General features: G+C 53.8%; 1 pseudogene; it reads right to left on the reverse strand.

Moving 5' to 3' along the window:
- Positions 1-348: 348 nt before the first annotated feature.
- Positions 349-19,629, reverse strand: part of LOC144372419 (endothelin-converting enzyme 1-like) — a 37,626-nt pseudogene continuing 18,345 nt past the window's right edge.

Genomic DNA, 19,629 nt, shown 5'->3' on the forward strand with positions numbered 1-19,629 from the left:
TTGGACCTCTTTGAATTTCCTGCCTGCCTTGCCCAAGCATCTGAGATCCAGAAACTCTTTTGCTCTGAGATAATGAAAAGATGACGTTGACCAGGGAGCCCCTTGGGCCCAGGCCATGAGATGCATCATTCTCACGGGTAGGGGGTGCATACAAGCCTGCCCATGAAGCCCGGCTGGCTGTGGGGGTGCCGGCTAGGTGGGTGCAGGCAGGAGGAAGCTCCAGCTGTTCCTCAGGGTCCAAAGCCTCTTCCTAGTGAGGCTAGGGTGGGCCGCTCTGGGCTGGCTGGGGCTTTCTTGTGGTTCCAAAGGATGCACAGCATCCTGGAAGGACACTCAGACACAAGTGGCTCTCGATACAAGTACTTTATTTTAATTACAATAGTGCCACACAAAACTACAGTAGCACGAAACATAATACAAAAAATAGATTCCCACCTCCAAACCCCACACCCATGTGCCCACAGAGAAGCAAGCCCGAGGCTCCCCTGGTCTTGGGAGTGCAGCTGCCCATCTCCCCTTGGCCTTGACACTGTGGAGGGGCAATGGGAGTGGGGACGCTGCCTCTGCGTGGGCCTGGACTTCTCCCCCTGCCCCGCACATTTTGACGGGGAGTGCCATCTCCATTCCCTCTGGCTAGACTCCAGCCCAAGACACTTGTGTCTGGCTGGTAGTAGTGACAGTTTCCTGGACCACCCTTCCTTGGGGAAGGCAGGAGGGTGGGGCGGCGGAGGCAAAGGGAGGCGCAGGGACGGAAAAGGCTCACCTCCCAGGTGGCTGGCTCTAGCTCCTTCCCTGGTTCCTTCTTTTCTTTCTTCCAAAGAGCTCCCAGGCCTTGAACTTGTTTGTGAGGAACAGGGGCCTCACCTGGAGCCCACTCACAAGCCTCCTGCTGACCCGAGCTGTCTGTGCCTCTTGGACAAGGCTTCCTCGGTAAGGGGCGCGCCATGGGGCAGGGCCTGGTCTCTCCACAGGAGCTGCTGTGCGGCTGCAGTTGGGTCCACCTACCTGGTGAAGCCTGAGCATCCGCTGTTGGAAGGAGCTGTGGCCTCTAGGAAGGGGTGACCTTCTTGGTCTCTTGACTTCATGGGCCAGACTGCGCTGAGGAACCCTTCCCTTAGCCTCCTGTCTAAGGAGGGGAGCCTGTCCAGCTGCAGGGGCCGTCCTGATCTAAACCAGGGGGCCTTGATGGCTGGAGCGCAGGGTGAGGGCAGCAGCATCTACCTTCTACTACCCAGGGCCACAGTCCTGCAGGCCAGAGCTCCTGGGGGCTGAGGGGTGGCCCTGTGAGCATCAGGAGTGGGAGTATGGCCTTGGGTTCTAATCAGGACACTTGGGGGCTCCACTGAGGAGGCCAGGAGCCGCTGGGGCAGGGGTCATCTCCTCAGCACGGCCCAGGCCGCAGCCTCAGATAAGGCACTAGAGAACTGGTCTGGAAGCTGACCAGGCTGGGGGCTGAGGACGGAGCTCAGGGGAGGATCTGGACCCTTCTGGAGACAAGAACGGCAGTCTCTTTCCTCCTTCCCTTGGGGGAGAGGGATCCTGCAAGGCAGAGCCCAGAATGGCTGGGTTGGGGGGTTGCTACAGAGAAGCAACACGTCCCACGGGGTGACCCGAAGAGGAAGGGCCAAAAGAGAAGGTCTATGGGCAGCTGCGTGCATCTGGTGCTGGAGGGCCCTGTGCTCCAGATTCAGGGCGCTTGGGTGCCCTCAGACTATGCTGGGGACCCTGACCTGGCTTCATCTGCCATAGCCATGAGTCCCTGCTGTGAATGTGGGGCTGAGATCTTCCTTGTTGGGGTTTCCATGGTTGAACTCTGGGGGCAGGGGCAGCAAGCTGAGAGCAGCTGGCCCTGAACTGGGCCTCTGCCTGGCTCCCACATTTCCTGTCTGTGGGTGGCCATGCAGTAGTCACCACAGTCAGAGGATTTGTTTAGTGGCCTGGGGCAGGTGTGTATGTGTCCCTGCCTCAGCCCAGCCTTGCAGTGAGGGGGTAAATCAGTGAGGCTTTCTTGTCCACAAGTTATTTAGGAAAAAAAAAAGAAAACATAATAAATATAACAATCCTTCATGCAAAAAAAAGTGTTTTAAATGCATTTTTCCCTGAAGATTTCCAGTGTATTCCACAATGTTTAAAAAATAGTTCCCCCAAAAAATATATCTTAAAGCATTTGACACAGTGGTAATTGTGGTCTATGTGGTGCTGGATGTGGGCGAGGGGGCTGTGTCCCCTGGCCCTTGTCACTGTGGGGACCAGGCCTGGTGAGCCACCAGCCCGATACCCAAATGCCCGCTGGAGCTGGTGCACGCTGGGATGCCGGTCTGCACAGGGGAGCAACTCGGGTATGTGAAGGACCCCCACCTGGCCCAGTGCCGGCTGCAAACCCTCCAGTTCGGGGAAGGGTCCCTGGGCGGCCAAGGGGCTGGAAGGAGGGGCGGACTCGGCAGCCTCCCCTCGGGGCTCGTCCTCAGCCCCTTTCTCTCCTCTGTCTTGGCTCTCTGTGCTCTGCCCTTTACCAGACTTCACATTTGTGACGAGGGTTCATGGGTGACCCAAGGGGGCAGTGGAAGTGTTCTGAGAACTCTTTGGAATTGGAGAGGGAGCTGATGACCCTGAAGCGGGAGGGGCTGTGGGGGTCGGTGATGAGGCCTTCGTGGGAGCTCTCGGGCATACGGACAGAGCACCAGACCTTTGAGGGAACAAGGGGGAGAAGCTGGGGTCACTGTACAGGGGTGGAATGAGCCCTCGCCTGGTGCTCACACCCCAAGAAGTCAGGAAGGCCCGTGGGTGGGTTGGAGGGGAGGCTGGTGTGCGCCCGTGCCCCTCTCTGACGCAGGTGTCACCGAGCTGTGTCTCTTCAGCCAGAGCCGGGTCTCTGTCTGATGCCAACGTACCAGGCTGGGATTCTGCCCAAACTCTACTTTACAAATCTTGGATTTAGTCCAGATCTCCTCTTTCCTGGGCAGGACACTCTCTCGAGAAGCAGCTCTGGGAATCAACTGAAGGCCAACTCAAGTGCCGACCTGATGGGTCTTGATTTCTTTCTCCCCCGGTTCTGGGGACCGAACCCAGGATTGCTCTCTCACTGAGCTACATCCCAACCCTTTTCATTTTCTATTTTGAGATAGGGTCTTGCCAAGTTGCTGAGGCTGACCTCGAACTTGTGATCCTCCTGTCTCAGCTTCCCAAGGAGCTGGGATTATAGGCATGCATTACCGTGTCTGGCTATGTTAAGAAGTTTCTAGAACCCCAGAACCAGGAGGGGCCTACTCCACCACATACAGGATACTAGTATTTTTTCTTTGCCCTTCCTTGAATCTCTCTAATGACAGGAAGCTCACCTCCTCACAGGGTAATGACCTGAAGATGGTCTGATGAGTCAGGGAGCTGGTGATCGGAGGGGACCTATACCTGTTCCCCTAATGAACTCACCTGTGCAAACCCCAGGAAGAAGAGCTGGTCATTGGTAAGACCCAGCATGGGCAAGGTCTGCTCCTCCCCATTCTTCTTTACCCAATTCTGGTAAGCCTGGGAGGAGAGAAGGCCAAAGGTTGAGGGCAGCCAAGACACAGGGGCGAGGGGCTAGTGTGCAGGCCGGGGCTGGTTTCTGGGGTCTGGGCCTCGGCTCAGCCTGGAGGATCCCTCCTCTTTCTCTGCTCCCTCCCTAAGGGGGAGTACAATTGACCCCAAGGCCTAAAACGCCATACAATGCTGATGGCTCTCCAATGTGCACTTTGGCACCAGCCTCTTCCCTGATCTGGATATTCAACTGCCTTAGCAGGACACCCAAGGTCACATCCAACTCAGCATGGCAAAGAAGGAATAAGTCACACACACACGTACCCTCACCAGACCTGCCACCATACGATGGCACCACCACCCTCCTAGTTACTCAGGCTCAAAACCCAGAGTGCCCCCCAACTCTTCCAGCCAAGTCAAACACCCCAAATCTGACCCTCCTCACCCTTCCCCCTGTTCCACAGGGCCTCTTGCCTGGTTAACTACACAACAGCTTCCAAAGGGTCGCCCTGACTCAGAGGAACCAAGGACACAAGCCTGGTCCCCTCCTCATGTGGCAAACCATCTAGGGTGAGTGTTGGCAGACCTCCTCTGTGAGGGCCGGAGTAGATGTTTCAGCTTTGGGGCTACCAGTCCCTGTTGAACTATCCTCCTCTGCGTTCAGAGTGCAAAAGTAGCCACAGGCAACCTGTGGACACAGTGTGGCCAGGTCCCCCAAACCTACAGGGACAGGCTGGGGCTGGATTTGCCCATGGGCTGCGGGCTTGCAGACCTGCCTTAAAGAAGGATTTATATCATGTCTCCTGTTTGACCCTGTAGTGGCTCCCACTGTCACCAGAATAGAACCAAGCTTCTTTCTCAGTGACAGAGGCCCTTGCTTTCTACTCCTTCCACCACCCCCTGCCCCTGGCCCTTTTTCCTTGGTGAGTTGCCAGGCTGCCTCTTGGGCTGGGACCTGTATGAGAGTCACTTGCTTTCACCTCTGGCTACCTGAGGGTGCAGGTCAGGGGCTCAGAGCCAAGCCAATGAGCTCAGATGGTAGCCACTTACTCTAGACTAGGATCAGAACCCAGAACTGGCTCTGTGCTCAGTGCCCAACTGGACTCTGCTGCCCTACCTGGCAGTGGGTTCCCCCTCAAAGGTAAGAAGGGGCCAGTTCTGCAGGTGGACCCCACCCTGGCTCTCTCCCGGGTCTCTCAGGCAGGTGGTCTCCGAGCAGAAGGCCTTGGGCACCCGCCTCAGGCTCTGCATCCACAGTCATTGCTCTCGTCCTCCCCACCCCCACCGACAGATGAGGAAACTGAGGCACATCACTCCTGCAGTTTGCCAGGCATCTCTACGCTGACCTACTGATGAGGCATCTGGACAGATGTGGACCTGGACAGATGCACAGGGGGAGCAGACCCACCCGATAGGCCCCCTTCAGGCCCCCGTTGTCTGCGATGTTCTCCCCAAGGGTGTGGCGGCCGTTCATGGGCTCCCCATTCACGCTGTAGCTGCTATACTGCTCCACCATGCACTCCGTCTACTGCTTGAAGGCCTCCACCGAGGAGTTCTTCCACCAGGGCCGGAGGTTCCCGTCCTTGTCATACTCCCGCCCTGTGGTCAGAGTGCAGGAGTGGCACCGTGGGACCTGTCCCTGCTATCGCTCTTCTTCCCTCCCAGTGACAAGTGGGTTCCTCTGTCTGACCCCCACCCTCCAGCCTGCACAGGGACAGGATGCCCATCAGCTGGCCAGAGGACGGGCCAGACCGAGTGGGAGAGGGTGGGGGAAAGTGGCCAGGCAGGCGGCCGAGTGGCTGTGCAAAGGCTTGAGGCGCGGGGTGGATCTCCACTGGCCAAGGGCCTCGGATCCCAAGGAATGGAGGCCAGCAAGGGGCCAGTGGAGTTGACAGAATCAGAAGCACATGACAGGCCTGGTCTCCAGGGTCTCTGCCACTTCCTTCTTGTCCCCAAGAGGGGGCAGTTGAGGAAGACCCTGGACATTAGCTGCTGAGGAGGGTGTGACTTCCACATCTCTGATTCCCACTTTCCACCGAGCACCCAGCACCCTGCAGAAGGTGCTTGCTATAGTCTTCACACGATCCTCTCCACCCCCACCTGGATCTGTTGCACCCATTTTGCAGATAAGGAGGCTTGGAGAATGATGTAACTTGCCGAGTTGAGAGCATTTGGCAAGCGGCTGAGCCAGGGTTTAGACTCTGGTCCTTCTCTCCAAAGCTAAGTCCCAGGGAGCAGAGGCAGTGGGGCTAAGAAGCTGATGGGCTCTGTCTGGAGGGACCCCAAGGAACCTGTATGTTGATTATCAAAAGCGTGAGTCAGCTCATGGCCCACAACGACACCAATGCCACCAAAGTTTAAGGCCCTGGAGGGAGAAACGCAAAGTGAGAACAAGGCCTCTGGCTCCTGCCCTGTCATGTGGCCCTCACTTCTTGGGCCTGAGATGTAGCAGAGTCTCTCGGGGCTCTGTGGGACACAGCCCTGGAGACAGTGAGAGGCTGGGCAGTCTAAGGGAGCCAGCTGTGCCCTGTGGGTGACATGCACGTGCTGGACACTCTAGAGGATCACTGTCCCCTCCCACAGACTAGCAGTTAAGCTTTAAAGCAAACGGAGCCTGGGAATGGGCCAGCATCTCTTCCCAAGCTCCACACGGTCATCCCAGGAGTCCAGCTTCTAAGACAGTGCCCTCACCCGCCAACTCCTTGGCTGTGACTGCTCTAAGCCACCGTCACAGCAGTATTTCCCACATGGGGCTCTTGACTGCACAACTGTGCCATGTTCCCTGGTTGCAGGAGCTTTCGGCCCCAGAGACCCCTGGAGGGAAAGCAGGGGACGGGGGATGCTGCGCTCTGCACCCACGACGCTGCAATTCTAGGCCACCTTGCCACCGGGGCGCAGATGGCTCAGTAAGATGGCTGTCAGGGTCAGCTGCAGACACAGGGCTGGCTAAGGGGCGGGGAACCCATCGGGGCACCAGTACCAGAGATGGCCTACTTGGGCGAGGAGCGGGTGTAGAAGGGCGCCTGCAGGATCCCAACCGGAAACACGATCTCATTCTTGGTAGGCAAGTAGTAAGCATTCACCATGGGCGGGGTCATGCTCCACCTGCAAGCAACAGGTGCGAGAGAGCCCAGGAGGTGGGCGGAGTGGAACTCCAGTGGGTTCTCCTTGACCCCGGGCCCAAGTCAGCACAAGGACATCGGGCAGCACTGTTTCTGAGGGGGAAACTAGAAAACACCTGAATGTCTATAATCAGAGATGTCACCTCAGAGGGTGCCACACCAAGGCGCTCACAGACAGCAAGAGGGACCATCAGATATTGAACTGAGGTTATTTTTGAGGCTTGAAATGTGTCTAGAAACTGTTCTAAGGTGTGGTCTGTGGACAGTCCCCAAGATCCTCTGGTTTATGATGTCAAAACTATCTTCATTATAACATTGAGACACTTTGCCTCTGCCACGTGTTGAGATGTGTATCATGGTACAAAAGCAACTGTGGATGACACTGCTGCCACCTAGGCAGGGAGCCAGGCAAGTCCTAGCGGCCACCTCTCCTTCCCCAGAAGGTGCTCCAACCAAAACAAACCAGCCAGTCATTTTCATTGACAACACCCAGGAAAAAGTAGCCTAACTATTAATTCCATTAAATCTCGGCCCCCAAGTACCAGTCTTTAATATCCCTTGTGACCAATGGGGAAATACCCACGTGGTGCTTCAGGCCTCTCTCATCCTCTTTGGATGACTGACCAGCCATGGAATTTTGGACTTGGGCAACTAGGCAGACATGTTCTTGAAAATGAAAAGGGAAGCTTAGCACCTCAGGGGAAAAATTCACATTTTGTCATTTATTACCAATGATAAAAATCTGAGGTTTCAAAAAAACTAAAGTTTTAAAGAAAAATTATAATTTTGGAAAACTTGTATTGACCATCATGAATTTGATAGTACTTTAAGACTTTTCTCAGGAGGTCAACTATGATGTTAACTAATGTGAAAAAAAAATTTTGGCTGCAGCATATGAGAGTGAAAAATCTGTAAATCTTAGTGGAACCACAATTTTTTTTTCTTTTCTGTTTTTTTTCATACTGGGGACTGAACCCAGGGTGTGTAACCACTGAGCCACATCCTCAGCCATTTTTAATATAGTATTTAGAGACAGGATCTTGCTGAGTTGCTTAGGGCCTTGCTAAGTTGCTGAGGCTGGCTTTGAACTCATGATCCCTCTGACTCAGCCTCCTTAGCTGCTATGATTGCAGGCGTGTGCTACCATGCCTGGCAAAACGCTATTTTCCAAAGGACCAATGCATGAGGCCATAATTATGTAAAAAATCCAAAAAGTGCAAGACAGATCAATGATTTTAGTGTACAGGGTATGAAAAGTTCATGGATAAGTTTTCAGATTTTTATATTGTATTTTTTTGTGGGGGGGCAAGGAGGCTAATGGGGATTGAACTCAGGGCACATGACCACTGAGCCTCAGCCCAGCTCTATATTGTATTGTATTTAGAGACAGGGTCTCACTGAGTTGCTTAGTACCTCACTTTTGCTGAGGCTGGCTTTGAACTTTTGCCCATGCCTCCTGAGCCACTGGGATTACAGGTGTGCACCACCACGACTGGTTCAGATTTTCCACACTGCATTAATCTTTCCTTCCTTGGGGACTGAACCCAGGGGTGCTCTATCACTGGGCTTCATCCCTTGCCCTTATTTTTTACTTTGCTAAATTGCCTAGGCTGGCAATTCAGGCCTTCTGCCTCAGCCACCTGCGTAGCTTGGGTTGTAGATGAATACTGCTGTGTCTGGCTAGAAGACAAGTTTAAGTGAAAAATTTTAATCTAAAATTTAAAAAGCCAGGTAAATTGGCAGTAGTGTCTGTGCCATATTCTGAAGGCGAAGGCCCACCTACCTTCTTGTTTGTTAGGGGGACCCTGGTTGACAATGGAAAACTTGGAGGAAAAGGATGTTTGAACCTCCATTGCCCACAAGAGGGCGCCAGAGGCAAAGAGGACTCGTTCTGACTTTTGGTAAGATTTATCCTGTTTCAGGAGTGGAGGGACTAGTACCCGGCTGACTACATCTAACTTTCCTGGGGAGACCATTTTAAAAAGAAGCGTCTTTCTCCAGATTATTCTGACTTAAGATCTGGGGTAGAAGTTAGGCTATGGCCAGGTGCAGTGGTGCCTAAGTGTAATCCAGCAATTTGGGAGGTAGAGGCAGGAGGATCACATGTTCAAGGCCAACTTCAGCAACCTAGTGAGGCTCTCAGCAACTTAGTCAAACCCTGTCTCAAGATAAAAAATAAAACAGGGCTGGGAATTTAGCCCAGTGATGAAGCCCTCCTGGGTTCAATCCCCAGGAACTCCCTACCCCCGCTGCAAAAGCCCCCACAACCAAACACCACCATAACAACAACAACAAAAAAAAACATCAGGAGGCAACCCCCACACCCACACCCACATTTTTGGCAGTGCTGGGGAGGGAACCCAGGGTCTCAAGTACTAGGCTGTACTCTACCACTGAGCTACACCCTCATCCTAGGAGAATATTTTTGAAACTGCTCCCTAAGGGACACTGATGCACAGTGGGATTTGCAGTGTGTTCATGTGCTTGGTTATCAGCGCCCATCTAGAACCTTCCCCAGCTCTCAGGGAGACAGTGGGAGAAACCACCGCTCCTGTTTGTGAGGAGTTATGGGACATTCACCCATGCGGAGGGCCTCCTCTCAGGGCCTGGCTCTCCCCAGTTCCCACACTGGATTGCTTCAATGACCCCAGAATCAGTTCCCTTCCCTTCTACTTCGAAGATAATGAAATGAAGGCTCTGAATGCGGAGGCCATGAAGCTGGGATGTGGTGCCAGGCCTTCACTCTGCCAACAGGCTGGGCACTGCGGCACAGACTGGGGCCAGGATGGGCTCTACTCTGGCTTTTTTTGCAGAGGGTTCTGGGGATTGAACTCAGAGGCACTCGACCACTGGGCCACATCCCCAGTCCTCTTTTGTATTTTATTTAGAAACAGGGTCTCACTGAGTTGCTTAGCGCCTCTCCGTTGCTGAGGCTGGCTTTGAACTTGCGATCCCCTTGCCTCAGCCTCTAGAGCTGCTAGGATTACAGACATGTGCCACCACACCCAGCGGCTTTTGGTTTCTTAATTTGAAAAGAGGGCCTCTGTGACAGTCACACCTGGCACCTGACAGTGGGTGGAGAAGGCAAGCTCAGCAGGGTGCATCCCTATGGTGGGGAACCAAGGCCTTCCTGGCTGGGCCTGGGGGACTCACTGGTCTCTGTTGGGGGCTTTCCTGAGCTGGTCAGCGGTGACCCTCCATGAGAAGTTGAAAAATCGCATGGCGTTCTCGAAGTAGAGGTCTGGAACTGCCGTGTACTGAAGAAAGAAGCAGAGACACAGGTTGGGAGCATGCCCAGAGGAAACTCAGAAACTCAGACCCCTCAGAGGTGAAGGGATGGGTCGGCAGGCCCAGGGCCAGAGTGTGGGCTCGGAGCTGCAGGCTCCGCCCCTCTGGAGGCCTCTAACCTGCTGGGCCCAGCAACAACTGTCTCCTTCAGGCGCCTGACAGTGTCACAGTGCTGCAGCATGCCCCAGCAGTGGTTCCCTTGGGCAAGAAGTATCTCCATCACTGTCCTACAGGACTGTGACGATGGGTGTGTTCTCTGTGTGTTCTATACCCACCCTGGCCAATATGGTAGACTCTGGTGACAGGTGGCTACCGAGCATCTCAAATGTGCTAGTGTAATTAAATTTTAATTAACTTAAGTTTTGATGAATTAAATAGACCCCATGGCTGGTAGCTAACAAATTGGACAGCACAGATTTAATGAACCACGCTGGAATCTAGCTCTGAAATGTCAGGGGACAGGTGTTATCACACCCCTATCCCTGGGAAAGGCCTCTCAGCTCCTGACAGGTACAAAGCCCTCCCCCAGGTCCACTTCAGATATTTACGGTGTACCCAAGGGCTTCGATAAAACACTGGGCCCTCAGAGGTAGGCCCCTGTGCTGTGGGCCCTGCCTGAGCTATCTCCAGGAGACTCTGGGTCTCGCACCATGATGACCGTGGGGTGTCTGAAATTATTCTCAAGAAACATGGCTGTGGAATGAGTCTCCTATTCTCAGAAGTAATTTTAATAGTCTTAGGTTTTAAATAGAACTATGATGAGAGGTTATTATAATTTCAAAAATGCCTGAATTTCAGAAATTTCACTCATGAGAAGATAGGAAACTATCATTTGGGGCAAAATCACAACCCACTTAAAGGGGTGATGTGCCGAAGGTTCTGGCAGCAGGGAGGCAGCAATCCCCCTCTGCTTCAGTGGAGTGTCACCGTGCATTTGGGATGGCTGCCTCCTCGTTCCCATCCCCATCTCAAGGTCAAAATTTGAGGTCCAAGTTTTCTCTGAGGAGGTTGGGGTACAACCCTGAAGACAGGTGGCCGCTCTGGAGCAGGAATGGGGGTATGAGGGGCTTCACATTTCTACCCACCTCGTGGTGTTTTAGGGCCATGATGCTGGCCAGCTGACCCCAGCCCTATGGGCTCTGGGCTCAGTCAGGGTCAGGTGGTGCTGCACCTTTTAGGATCTGCTTCCCCAAGACCTTTTTTTAAAAAAAATTTTTTTTAGTTGTAGATGGACATAATATCTTTATTTATTTATTTATTTATTTAGTTATTTATTTATTTATTTAATGTGGTTCTGAGGCTCGAACCCAGGCAAGCACTCTGCCACTGAGCCAACCCCAGCCCCCCTGCCCCCCCGTTTTATGTAGTGCTTGGGTTGAACCAGTTGGAGTCATGATGCGAGGCCAGCGTTCTCCCACTGAGCTAATCCCCTGATGGCTGTCATGATGCCAGGTCAGCCTCCCTGCCTCCAGAAGCCCTGGGCGTCCCGCCCACCTTGGCCCCTCCCCAAGTGGGCACTTGGGATGGCAGGGCGTAAGCCACTCACGTCGCTGAACACTTTGTCCAGTTCCTTGGGGTCCATAATGAAGTTGGGGTAGCCTATCATGTTGTAGATGGCGTCTGCCTAGATGGGAGGGACACAGAACTGAGCACCTGCGATGCTGGCCTGCTGGCCCCAGCTCTGTGGGCTCTGGGCTCAGGGTCAGGTCAAGGGGCGGGGGATCAGGCACCTCCCCACTTAGGACTTTCACATCTCTTTTTGGAAACATTCTCTCCTTGCCTAACTTATCTTTTAACAAAAAATATTTATTTTTTTTTAGGTGGACACAATATCTTTTTTTTTTTACTTTTATGTGGTGCTGAGGATCAAACCCAGTGCCTCACAAAGGTGAGGCGAGTGCTCTACCGCTGAGCCACCACCCCAGCCCCCAGTTAATCTTTTGGGTTTCTGATTAAATGTTGCTTCCCCAAGGGAAGCTGCTATGGTCCAAATGTGTCCCCAAAATTCAAGGGTTGGAACCTTTGGCAGGTGATGAGGTTCTGAGGCTCCATCCCCCACCGCTGGGGAACTGGGAGCTGTGGAGGGAGCGGGCACCACAGTGGCTTGGTCCACCTCTCTTGCGCGTGCTCTTCTGCCTGTCCACCTTCAGCCAAGAGATGTGTGACACTGGGCTTCAGGCTGTCCCCCAGGCCTGCTAGACTGGTCACAAGGCAGGACAGCATCCATGCGTGCCCAGGGGACAGGCTGGCCTCTCCTAGCCCTGCTCTCTCTCTGCTGCTCTTACCCGGTGCAGGAAGCCTGGGTGCCCAAGCTCCTGGGCGGCCTTACCTTCTCCTTGGCTGACTTCTGGGTGTCCTCATCCATCCACTTCAGCATGCTCAGGCTCTCCTCAAAGGCCTTCTTGATCTCCAGGATTATCTCGCTGGCCTGAGGAGACAGATGTTGCACCCTCAGCTCTGGGCACTGGCCCCCTAGATGCAACCAGTGCCCCAGGCAGGATGACACTGGACCCAAGGTCAAACTGAGGTGGGCTCAAGGCCTCGGGTTCTGCAGAGCAGGCTGAGAGGGTGGCCACGGCTGTGCTTCCAGACAATGTTCCTAACATGGATATCCCTTGAGACGAGATGGGCTTTCCGCGCACTGGTCTCTGTGGTCGAATGAGCTTGGATGTGCCTTGGGGAAGCAGAAAGGTCCGCAGCAGGACTTTTCGGAGCCTTTAGCATGGTGGAGTGCTCTTTTGGAGCCATCCAGAAGACATGGCCTCTCCCAGGCTGATGGGATCCTATTTGATGGAATAGAGCTTTAACACCCAGAGAACTTGATCTGAGGAGCACTCAGAAAGGCCACACTCAGGCGCAAATGGCAGCTGTTGAGGGTGACGATGCACGGGCAGACCCAGGGGCCAAAGATAGAAGATGGAAGGATTCTGGGGAAGGGGAAGGCAAGAGCCGTGGGGCTGGGGCCAGACAGACCTGGATTCAGATTCTGCCTCAGCAGATGTGATAAACAATTGCTGCCATTGACTATAGCTTATTTTGGGCCAGGTGTTCTTTACGTGTAGCATCTCATTTTGATATGGCCAGGCTGTGTGGGCAATGACCACACAGACTCCATTTTGCCCTGAGACTCCACATTATGTAAGAAATGCTTCTCCCGTGGAAAAGCTCCGCCTCTGCACCCATCAGCGAGCGGTTGCCTAGCATAGCACGTTAGGCAACACAGATGGCAATTCTTATATAACGTAAAAGTGTCCCCTCTTCAGTTCTCATTTTTCTTGGACAATCTACCCTTCAGAGGTGGACTGTCTAGAAATTAGTAGCCATTCTTTAACTTGTCCTCGACTAGGGACGTTTTGGCCCACCCTCTTTATTGCTTATGATTTTAGATCTTATGATGTTCGTTTATGGTTTGAGTCATAGCAACAGCCACTTATGCGTTAATATGGTTTTGGACTACAAAAGGTGTGCTCGAACCCTGGGAGGGGGTGGAAGGGTGTGGACTAGCAGCCTGGCCCTTGGCCTGTCTCTTGCTTTAAGATCGACTTGGTGATTTATTGCAATCTCACCTTAACAATTTAACACCCCTCTGCAGACGCAGACGGGACAGCCCTACTTTCATGTCCCAGGTGAGGGGAGAATACCGCTCAAGTCACCCAGCCAAGTGACAGAGCCAGAATCTGAGCTAGGGGCTGGCTGTCTCCCCAGCACTCAGCCATGATGATCCTCTACCTGCCCGAATAATTCTGTCACCCTCAGAGTAAGAAAAATGTCACTTCCAGGTCAACATTACCTGGTGAGGTCCTTCACAGCCCCAGGAGGTGGAGATGGCTGTGGTAGCCTGTGGGGTCACTGGGAAGATTAAATTAAATAACACAAACTGGCCTGGCCCTCAACCATGGAAGTCATTTAGTAAGTCATACCCTGCAGCCTGAGAAGACGGCCTCTGAGTTAAAGAAGGCCCCAGGATCCTGTGGCCTGGAGTAGGAAAGGCCCAGGGCAGAGCAGAGTGTGGGCTGTCAGGCTGGCGGCAGGGTGGGGGGTGGTCCAGCAGATGCGATGCCCACTCTGTCCACAGGGGAGGTACTTACTATGTTCTTGCTGTCCTCGGCGAAGGTCACTTTGACAAACATGGGGCCCGGGGCAAAGCCCAGGTTGTTTTCCGTGTCACTCATGCAAAACTTCCAGCGAGGAAGGCAGGTCTGAAAAACACGAGCACAGAGGGTCACTAGGGCCAGTCCTCCTTCTCCCAAGGCCTGGCTGGGAGGTGGCGCCATCGGAGGCCTGTGCTTCCCCCCAGAACTCCAGGGAGACAAACCTCTTCTGGCCACAGAAGTTACTTTAGGCCACAGACACCCCTCATGGCCACCATCTACTATCTCCTGAGTACCAGCCTCTGTGCTTGGCATTTCACGAAGGTCTGCCACTGAGCACCCCTAGCAGGCAGGGATGGGCCACTGGACAGACAGGAAGCAGAAATTCAGTAAGGGCAGTCACTGGTCCAGTAGGTGACAGTGGGTAGGGGTGCCACAGGGATGGGAACTCTGACATGCCTGGTCCTTCATCTGGGGCTCCCGCCAACTCCACCTGGTCCTGCCTCCTGGAGGACACAAGGAATCTTGGAGGCGCAGAACCTCGGGAAGCTGCCCGTCCACCTGAGCAACGGCAACCTTCCCAGAAGGCCAGGGGCCCAGCCCCATTTACAGCCTCCTAGAGAGAGAAGGCCACAGTGACATCACAAAACTTCAATGTCGGCTTTTTTTGTTAATGTGCTAAGGATGCCAGGCAAGCGCCTCACCACTAAGCCGCATGCCCACCCAAACCCCAGCTCTTTCCTTATATTTTATTTTGAGATAGGGTCTCTCAATGCTCATTGCCCAGAATGGCCTTGAACTTGCAATCCTCCTGCCTCAGCCTCCCCAGCAGCTTGGATCACAGGTGTGTCACTGCGCCGGGCTTAAGTTGGTTCTTCCTCAGTCTCACCCACAAGCAGTGCTAGCCCACAGGACACCTCAGTATGAACCAGAAATGGTCCTTGAGCTGCAGCTCCCCATAGCATGGGCTGATAAAGAGCACTGGGAGGGTTTCAGCCTCGCTGTCCCCCTGCCCGGCCATCCCTCCATGGACAGTGTGTATGACCAGGTGTGATGACCCTGCTTATGGAAACCGGTCCGGCTGCAGGGTCCTCTTAACCCTCAGGAACAGGCGTGACAACCAGCTCGGGGCAGCCTGCTTCACACCAGCCCTACTTCGAACAACCCAAATGCCCATCGGCAGACAGATGGATAAACAAAATGTGGTGTTTTTCTACAGTGACATACCACTTGGCAGCACGGAGCACCAGCTACTCAGAGATGCCACAACATGACGAATTCCACAGACTCACTGAGCCAGGCGGCCAGGCAGACACCGTAGGACTCGGCTGCCCATCTGCAGCACCTCGAGGAGACGCAGGAAGGGGCCCGAGGGCATGCTGGGTAACTGGGTCCACGGAAACCTTGTTTGTCCTGACCAGGCTGGTGGTCACACACACGACTTCATTGTCACAAATCAACCAACTGTATCCTTCACCCACACTCTATGCACATGTGTGTGCATATTGTTTTTAAGTGCTGGGGGTTGAACCCAGGGCATCACACATGCTAGGCGGGCTTGCTTTCTTTTTTTCTTAGTGGGGTGCTATGGATGGAACCCAGGGCCACCCTAACACCACACTAAACTAGTCTATGTCTCAAATTTTTATTTTGAGACAGGGTCTCCCTGGAATTACCAGAGTGTGCCACCATGGCCAGGTATACTGAATACTCTATTGTATGTAAATTATGACTTAAAACATTTTTTTTCTAGTCAAGAAGGAAGGAAAGGCCATTCGAGTCTAAGTGTAGCCCCTGGATTCTGCTTAGCTGTCCCAACCTGTGTCCGTTTCAATGGCTGCTTTCTGCTCCCCTCTCCCTCCTGCCCGCCGCCCTGCCAGCCACTGGGCAGCCCACAGCTGGACACAGACTTGGCCTGGATATGCTGAGGCCAAGCACATACTGGGTCACAGCTAGGGAGTCTCCAACTTTGAGGCTGGGCAGAGGCTCTGACGGCTGGATCACGGGCAGATTCTTATTGTCTTCTGCCCGGTGTCTCTGGAGAAGCCCATTCACTTTACACACACGCATTTGTGTCCTGAGTGACTCCCCTGCTCGGGGACTGTGCCAGGTCTCAGGAATTTAGAGCTGAATCAACGGCGGGCCTGCCCTTGAGGACTCTGGAAATGCCCAGAATATCCAGCAGGAGACAGAGGTGCAGTAATGATGTCAACAGCCGTGACAGCACCGAGCGCCTGAGAGCCCAGGGTGTGCAGGCTGCACACCTAGAATGCTCCAGGGAGACTAAGGGAGAGAAACGAGGCACAGAGAGGTTAAGTCACTGGCCCAAAGGGAGCACCCAGGGAGTAAGTGCTGCGGTGGGCTTGAGCCCAGAGAGTCTGGCTCCAGTGATTTCCCGCAAAAAGGCCACTCTGACTGCCTACGACAAAGGTTTTGGAATGAGGAGAAAACTCTTTGAAACAAGAAAGGGTCAGGCAGGTTCATCTGACGTGGGGGCCACCTCCGGGCAGAAAAGGAGGGACAATAGGCCCCTGAGGAGGCTGTGCGACGTGTAGCCTCTTCACCATAACCCGAGGAGCACCAGCAGGGAGTGGAGAGGGGTCCCTCCTTCCCACCAAGATCTGCGGATTGTAGGCAGGTAGCACGAGGACAGCCGGCCAGGTGTGCAGCAGAAGCTTCCGCCTTTGGAACCGACTTTACGGCCTGAAGAAACGGAGCCCAGGGATCACCTTTTCACAGACGGGAAGACCAAGTCCCTGCCCCATTTAAGTGACCCGCCCAAGGCTGTGTGGTAAGAAGCAGAACCTCCCATTCAAATCTCTGCCCAGCGTCCCCTGCTCTGCAGCCGGGGCACTCCCAGCCATTCTCTGAGCCTTAGGTACATGAGGGCAGGTCAGCCCTGGCACCTCCCAGGCAGGCAGGGCTCCTGGGCACAGATCCATCCCACCCATCTTGGTATTCCCACACTGGGCTTGGGGCCTGGCCCACAGTGACAGTGCAGGAGTAACTGTTTGTTGGATGCGTAAATGAGATGGGAGGCCTCATTCTTGGCATCAGAATTCTTGGCATCAGCTTCCCATGCGAGAGGGAGGGAGGGAGGCCTGGAAGCCTCTTACAAAAGGAGCCGCAGAGGTTTGGGGGCACTTAAGATGGGTGGAGCCTACTGGATCTGGGGCCTGGGACTCCTGCTCCCTGAGAGAACCTGGATCTGGACTGGGTTCCCCTGACCACAAACAGGGAGGATAAGAATCAGGGAACCCTCGTGAGCAGGTGTTTGATGTGTTTGATGCTTCTGGGGAAGAAGTCCCCACCTTTAGAGTCACAGTTACATAAGGAGAGCGCTGACATCTCATCTTCCACGGGGAAGCAGCTGGAGGCACAGAATAGAAACTACCTTCTCTGCAAACCAGCTGAGTTGCTAAGACTCCTCTTTGTGCTTTGGCTTGGCATAACCACCTCCTTCCAGAGCCTCTGCCCACCCTGGGGGCCTAAGTCCCCATCAGTGTTCCCATGACCCCAGATGGACCCTCAGTGGCCTCTTCATTCTCCTCCTAGACTCAACCCTCATAAGTGCCACAGCCCTGAGGGTACAGTGGTCTTACCAGCCTCAGGGCAGAGCACACAGTAGGTGCTCAGCATGAACCCAGGAATCACTGTCGCCGCTCACCTTCTTGGTCCCATACATGACTTCCATAACTTCTCGTCAGCGTCCTGAAAGCGCTGGTCGAGGAAGGAGCTCATTTTCCGCACCAGGTTCCAGGTCATGTAGTTGTTCACCAGGCTGGGGAAGAGGATGCTGGCTCAGAAATGCCTGGGGCTCCTGAACAGCCTCACCCCGGCCTCCTTCCTAGCCTACCTGGGGCTCGGTTGGCAGCTGCCTTCCAAGCACATGGAATGTAACTCTCCGAGGAACGCCTGGCGCTCCCAGTGTCTGGTGCAATCACTTGCATACCAGCAGTGCTCAATACATGCTGCTGCTTAGCTGCTTTGTGTCTGAAGCTGTGAAGCCACTGCCTAGAGACTTGCCTGGTGGTGTATGCAACAGTGGGGAGGAGGCTGCCATTCCCTGCTGAAGGCCAGACAGGAAGTAGAGGCCTTAGAGCAGCAGGGGCAGGAAAGGAAACTCTGGCCAGCCAGGTTTCATGAAGACAATTCCCATGTTCCACCCACAGGGCACAGGGAACCTATCTGTGACTGACCAACTGACCATGCTGAGTCAAGTTTGCAAAGATGTTACCTTAGTACAAAGATGTTCGTTATATTCAACATCTAGCCTCAACCGGAATCACCCTGAAAGTCTGACTACGGGGGAGGGTATGGCAAAGATTGCATGTACAGTTGATGGAATACTATGCAACTATAAAAATGATCCTCACAGAGGGTTTGGGATGGCACTGGGAAATATTCATAATGAAAGTCAAGGCAAGGCTTGGAGCGGTGGTGCATGTCAGTAATCCCAGTGGCTCGGGAGGCTAAGGCAGGAGGACAGTGAGTTCAAAGCCAGCCTCAGCAACAGCAAGGCCCTAAGCAACTCAGTGAGACCCTGTCTCTAAATAAAATACAAAAAGTTTGGGGATATGGCTCGGTGGTTAAGTGCCCCTGGGTTTAATCCTCAGTACTCCTACTACTAAAATAAAAATGAAAAGTCAAGGGAAAAGTAGATTATCCATCTAGTCACATTAAGGAGAAAGAAGAACTATGGATTGGAATCTTCTCTTCCCTCACACCTTCTCTCCCTGATATGCACACACACAAACACCCCCCAAAATGATCAAGAGTAGTATTTTGAATAATTTTACATTTTTCCTATTTTCTGTATTTTTCAACATTTCTATAAGCGTTTGAAATAAAAAAATAAAATAAAATAAAAAACCCGTAAGTATTAACCAAAAAATTATGGGTGGTATTGGCAGCGTCCTATTCCATGCCAGGAATGTGTTAAAACATGAATCAATTTGTGTGATTCTCACGAATCACCTGCTTGGCAGGTGCTATCTGCATCTCCACTTTATGGGTGACAGTATGACCCCAACAAAGGACAAGGGACATGCCCACAGCTACACAGCTGGCTGAGGGCAGCAGGATTTGAAGCTGCCCAGGGGACCAGCACCCTCTGCTGCCTCTCGGGGAAGCCCACCAGGGTGCGGCGCCCTGCGTCCGGCTGCCCTGCCCCTCCTGCCCCTTCTGCCCCTCCTGCCCAGCAGGGCTGCTGGCCTCACCATCTGACTGTGGCATTGATGAGGGCAGAGACCTGCTCCAGGTAGTCCTTGTCATAGACCACGATGGGCTCCGATGCGTTGATCTCCACGGGGTGGAAGATGGCGTTGAGGAAGGGCATCCAGTTGATGGCCGGTGCCAAGGTCTGCAAGGGAAGGGGACAGCATGAGGCTGGAGGGTGGCTTCTCCTCAGCCCCGTCTTCGGGTGTCCCTCGGAAGGTGTCATTGTGCCTCTGCCCTGGGACCATGGTGCAGATGGAGCTCCAGGCAGAGGCTGGCTGGCTAGTGAGCGCTGCTGTGGATAGCGTCCCCAGGAGCCAGAGGCAAACCTCATCTGAAGCGGAACCAGGGTGGGATGAGAGGCTGCAGCAGCAGCAGGCACATCAGCCACCACC

Source organism: Ictidomys tridecemlineatus, unplaced genomic scaffold, assembly GCF_052094955.1.
Source record: "Ictidomys tridecemlineatus isolate mIctTri1 unplaced genomic scaffold, mIctTri1.hap1 Scaffold_102, whole genome shotgun sequence".
Taxonomy (NCBI): Eukaryota; Metazoa; Chordata; class Mammalia; order Rodentia; family Sciuridae; genus Ictidomys; species Ictidomys tridecemlineatus.